The sequence below is a fragment of the Rhamphochromis sp. 'chilingali' genome, assembly GCF_963969265.1.
Source record: "Rhamphochromis sp. 'chilingali' genome assembly, chromosome: 3".
Taxonomy (NCBI): domain Eukaryota; kingdom Metazoa; phylum Chordata; class Actinopteri; order Cichliformes; family Cichlidae; genus Rhamphochromis; species Rhamphochromis sp. 'chilingali'.
This window is the reverse complement of record NC_137931.1, coordinates 17,421,966-17,427,914: the sequence shown is the minus strand read 5'-3', so window position 1 is coordinate 17,427,914 and position 5,949 is coordinate 17,421,966. Positions and strand designations below refer to the sequence as shown.

General features: G+C 47.8%; 1 long non-coding RNA gene across 1 annotated transcript; it reads left to right on the top strand.

The window, feature by feature from the left end:
* Positions 1-1,801: 1,801 nt before the first annotated feature.
* Positions 1,802-3,066, top strand: LOC308394139. The gene is made up of 3 exons (XR_013971122.1): positions 1,802-2,387; positions 2,478-2,586; positions 2,660-3,066. It is a non-coding gene; the product is annotated as an uncharacterized lncRNA (long non-coding RNA).
* The last annotated feature ends 2,883 nt before the right edge of the window (positions 3,067-5,949 follow it).

Below are 5,949 nucleotides of genomic sequence, written 5' to 3'. Positions count from 1 at the left end.
TCATACAGAAGATGGACGGAGCCATTATCACATCACCCATTGGTCATGATTGTGTTATTGGTTGATGAATGAGTGCTGGATCTGACTGAGAAACTAACATCTGACTGTAAACTGACTTTTTTTTTTCTTTTGGATCTTTAGCCATCAGAATTGTTGTCTTAAGGCCAAGAAAGATGCCAAGCGGATTTATTTTGCCAAGTGGATCATCATGGCCTTACCATATTGGTCCATTTGATTGACCTTTATTATAATTATGTATTTATTTTATTTTCGGTTGCTACAAACGGGACAGACATGACTGGGGGATAGGACAGGGAGAGAGAATGAAAGAAAGAGAGGGAGAGAAAGAAAAACAGAGGGGAGAAGAGACGGTGAGAAAGGGGGGAAGAAAGAAAGAAAAACAAACAAAACACCTGGATCACCTGTATGGAGAAAAAAAACAGGAGAGAAAGCCAACAACAACAAAAAAAAGAGCAACATAATAAATACAGCACCATCACAATAAACTAGCTAGCAGTACATAACAGTAGATACTAAATATTAAATGATATTGTGCAGCACACAAGATAGACAGCGCACAATGTGCTTTGAGGCAGCAGCCAAGAAAGCTGTAGTCCGTGTCTGTGAACACCTGTGTGTACATCTGTGTGGATCAGCATGCTTGTATTCCAAAGGTTTCTCCATGTAACGATCTGCTAGGGAGTGTGGGGAGCCACAGCCCCGTCCCCCAGGGTATGAAGCAGGTATGGAGGAGATGGCCCCAGACATCCAGAGGCTCCAGAGTACGAGGACCCGAGGAGGACCACCAAAAGGGGGGGAACTGTGCCCTCCTGGGAAGAGCTGAGTAGAGCCCCAAACGAGAGGTCACCCAGCAGCTACGGAGCAGAGGCCAGAGGGGGTTGCAGTGGCGTGCCCGCGGGCTCTGCCGGCAGCCAGCTGTGCCTGAGAGGACCGAGCTTCAGGTGCACGCGGACACAAACGTGCATTCCCACCCCCATATACACAACCAAATACTCGGCACTCACCCAACGTGTAGACAGACACGAATAGACGCTGCACAGAAAGTCACACTCCCCAAACATACTCTATATCCCAGGTCCAGGTACCCCTGCCCCCAGAGGGGCAAGCCGCACCTAGACCCAGGAGATGTTACCCTTCTCTCTGGGGTGGAGGCAAGCGGACCACCACCTTATCTGCAGTAGCAGGGAGGCCCCGCATCCCAGACCCCAATCTGACGGCCAGCACCTCCTCCCAGCCCCCCAGCCCTGAGGGCTAACAGAACCGGGGGTGAGTGAAGACTCCAAACCTCCCTACGCCCGCTCATATGTAGTGTTGCTGTGTGCTGTTCTAAAGTGCATTTAAAACACAGGAGAGCATGGTTCCTGCTTCCTTTCAGAGAGCAGCACGGCTTCTCCCGAAAACCCTTAGTGTCTATATGCATTTAAAATTGAGGGTAGGGCACCAGAGCCAGAGGTGGGTTGGAATACACCGACCATCCTCTGGATGCTGTAAAACGTGCCCACCCCCAAGGCCCTATATGTATGTGTTATGTGAGAGTGTGAGTAATGTGGATGTCTAGGTTGCAGAATAAAATTGAGGCACAGGCGGCCAGAAGGGGACAGAGGGGGAGTGCCTCCCTGCACCCTGGTGACATACCTGCACCCCAAGCCCCGCGTGTCTGGGTGGGTGGGTGTGGTAGAGCGGGAATAGGGAGGCAGCTGAGGATGGGGAGGGAAGAAAGGGAGGGGCAAGCGGCCCCTCCCTGGGGCCAGCTCCCCTGCTGACCCCAGTAGTAGGCACCCCCACACTCTGGAACCCACCAGGGCAAGGGGGCCCAGGCCCATCCGGACCGGGGCCCGCAGCAGCAGCATCGCCCAGCCCCGTTGAGTCCGGGGCAGCCCACCGGACTCCACCCCAGAGAAAACTGACTTTTACAAATGCAGGTTACGAGGGAAGTAAGTAAGCCAGAGAAATAGACAAGCCAGTAAGTTTCCAAAATAAAAGACCCCAATGCCGACTACGCTGTGATTTGAAGCATTGAAACAACACAATCTTAATAATAATGGATTGGATTTATATAGCGCTTTTCAAGGCACCCAAAGAGCTTTACAATACCACTATTCATTCACTCTCACATTCACACACTGGTGGAGACAGCTACAGCTGTAGCCACAGCTGCCCTGGGGCAGACTGACAGAAGCGAGGCTGCCATATCGCGCCATCGGCCCCTCTGGCCAACACCAGTAGGCAAGTAGGGTAAAGTGTCTTGCCCAAGGACACAACGATCAGGACAGAGAGCCCGGGGATCGAACCGGCAAACTTCCGGTTACAGATGCGATTCCCAACCCCCTGAGCCACGGTCGCCACAATCTTGGACACTGTTGGAGGTAAGACATCATAGATACATTATTAGTATGTTCCTGTCATGGTCTGGTTGGGCACCTGCAGGTCTCAGACAGCGGCTCCTCCTCCTTTAGGCGGAGTCCGGTTGCCCCTCCCTGGCTGACCACCTGTGAGCAATCGTGCCAGCGGTATATCAGACCTGCGCTCTCAACCACTCATCGCCTGAGTATCTGCTATTCCCATGTTAGTTCAGTGGAGCATCCTAAACCTTGTCTTAACGCCGTGTGATGACTGACCTGTCTTTTCTTGTCCTCAGCGATAGCACCCGGAGTGGAGATCTTGTTCCCCTCGCTCCCGTCCTCCTGGACCTGGGCCGCCAGCTGCTTACACAACGTGGCCTGCCGGCCCACCGCTCACCTGCCTGCCTCCCCACGCCTCGACCGCTTCCGGGTTTTCCGCTCCACCTGTCCCCTCCATCTGAAACCAATGCCCCCGGCCCCTACCTAGTCCTGTTTCTACCTCCCCGCTGTCCCCGCTGTTCAGCCGTCTCCTAGAGGTGTCTAGGTCGCCCTCATTATCACCGACGAATCCTACGCGCCACTAGTGTGGTGGCGTCGCTTTGTGTTTCACCTTTGTTTACCTGTGGGCGGAAATAAATCATTTGTTTTCTGTCACCTCGCTTCCGGGTTGGTTTCTGCGCCTGTGTCCATCCCTGTTCCCTCGTGCCGTTGAGCCGTGACAGTTCCAGGATATATGCTATATATGCTACATGAAGTTAGCAATCGGGACCACAACCTTGTAGGTAAATCTGCAGCAAACAATGTATTTTCTCTCTATCTTACAAATGGCAAGTAAACAAAGTAGATCCTCAATATTGGGAATACTGGGCAAAACCAGTTCTTTGCCCAAGGCAAAACTTGCATAAGAAGTTGTTTAAACTTAAATACAGTGGCTTCTGCACAGAAAATACAAGAAATCTAAATATACTTACTAAATAAAGCTTGTCATTTTGAGAAACAACAAAACATTTTTTCTTATTTTAAACATATTTTAATTACAGTGATGAAGGGTCTTTCGGGGACACCACCGAAATGAATAATCATATTTCTGAAATTCATCTTCAAGTGATAAAGAGCAGCAGCTACACTATTTTAATGGTCACACTCAATCACAATCTGAGGATTTACTCTTAGTGGTGCTGTGTTTGTTAGGATGCCTGGGTTGTTGACCCAGGGTTTTTGAGTTTATTATTTATAGTTTCTAGTCTTTGGTTTCTTTGAGTTCTGTCTTATGGTTTATGTCTCTGTCTTCTCTAGTTGCTCTGTCTCCCCTGTCAGCTGTATCCCCTTGTCTAGTTCGCGTCTCTGTGTATCCTTAGTTCCTATATCCCCGTGTCCAGTCAGTGTCTGCCCTGGTCCCACGTCTCTGTTCCCTCTGTTGCAGTGCGTGTGAGTCTGTGTCTTTAGTTCAGTCTGTGTCACGTTTCCTGTCTTATTTTGAAGGTCCTTGTCTGAGGTTAATGTATCTGGTTTCGCTTCCCCTTGTCTTGTTAGGCCTGATTTGCCCCAGCTGTGTTTCCCTCCTGTTACCCATTCCCTGATTGCTCCCTCTGTGTATTTAAGCCCTGTGTTTCTCTGGTCGTGTCCAAATTCATGGGCTGCATCCTCCTGAGGCCGCATTTGTAGACCGATTACGTCACAGCGACGCGCCGAAGGCTGTCCAAATTCGTAGACTCCTCCGAATGCAGCCGACAAATGCGTCCTCCTTTACCCCGAATTTGAAGGATGGGTCGGGTGTGTCCTTCGTGGCCCACCATATCCCAGAATTCATAGCGCGGCCCAGCCAAGCTCCAGTTTCTGGCTAATGGCGGCCGCTACTAAGTTTTAAAATTACTCTTATTAATCTTTCTGGGTCACAAAATAAACTTTTAACATATTTTCAGGCGAGAATGTGGGTGTGTAAACTTCAAATATCTGCTTTGTTTGTCAAGATATTGCATATTTGCAAAAGTGCTTCGATGTTTTCGGTGACGTCTGTCACCCACCAGCTCGATAGCTTGCCAGCCCAGAATTCATTGCACAGAACTTCATTCACGTAACGATGGCGGCACAAAAAGAGGCCTTCCATTAGGCCCCCTGTCCTTATTTCCTCTCTCCCTGAGGACACTCCAGGGCCAAGTACAGCAGTGGGTGACCAAAGCGAGATGGAGAAGGAGACAGATGAGGAAGGAGGTCAGCCAGCAGCAACGGGAAGAAAGAGGAGAAGGGAAAGACAGGATGAGCTCCTTGAGCTCATCAGAGAGGACATGCAGTACCAAAGGGAGGCTGAGGAGAGGAGAGAACAGGAGAGCAGGGACAGGATGGACAGACTTTTTTCCATACTAGAAAGATTAGTTCCTAAATAAGTTAAAAATATATTAAGATATGTTCTTACTTTGTTCTATTTGTTATGTCATACTAAAAGTTTTTGATTAATGAAAATTAGTTCCCAAATTGGTTGTGCCTTCAGATATTCTTTTTTTTAATACATTTCTTACCTTTTTCTATGTGTTATTTTAAGTTTTTCATTATGAATAAATTGATGAAAACAGATTTCACTGAACTCATTTTATTTGGTTGTTTTTAACATGTATGAACATAAACTTTAAATGTCAATTTAAAACTCTTCAAAGGTAAATAATAATAAAACAAGAATATTTCTAAAACATGAATTTTAGTCAGAGAAGGAAAAATATATACAAATATTTACAAATTTTCACACAGGATTAACCAAAGTGACCTGTTCCTGGACCGTTTTTTTTTCTTCTTTCAAATATACTTTGAAAGATCACACAAACAGAAAATCTCTGGCAGTGTTGCTGGATTTGCCGAAAGAAGATCAGACATGGATGGGGTGCTGCGACTGTGACCCGTGGTTTGTCTTTTCTGGTCAGAAAGTGGAGAATCGCACAGGGTGGTCTGCAAAGAGTTTTAGGATGCTTCCTCCCTCTGTCCACTGCATCGTCCATCCACGGGTTTGCAGGGCTGACTCAATTGACGGCTGCCACACCACTAAGAGGTTTTTCAGAAATATGCAAACCAGAGAAAGTGGATTCACTACTAGTATAATACTTGTGACTCTGTAGCAGACAACAGTTTGAAAAAGTGGTATTAAAAAAGATGCTTAGATAAATGTTTACTTGCCTGTTAACAGTAGTCATGGTCTAGTGGTACCTCCTCCAGGGCAGACACCTCAGCAGACAGCTGGTCCCGCCACAGAGCACCACTGACTGCCTCCAATCCAGCCTCCCCCTCATCATCCTCTGCTCCATCTTCCTCAGGTTCATCCTCAGGAGCCACAATGTCGCCAGCACTGAGGCAAATGTTGTGGAGGATGGCACATGCTGTTACTACCTGTAGTGATATACATATACACATTATTCTTTCACACACACACACACACACACACACACACACACACACACACACACACACACACATACATATATATATGTATACACACACACAATTAATTTGACATTGGGTGGTCACTTACATGAGGTACAAAGGTGTGGTGCACCTCCAGCGCTTGCAGGAAGATGGCCCTGAACCTGTTCTTCATCATCCC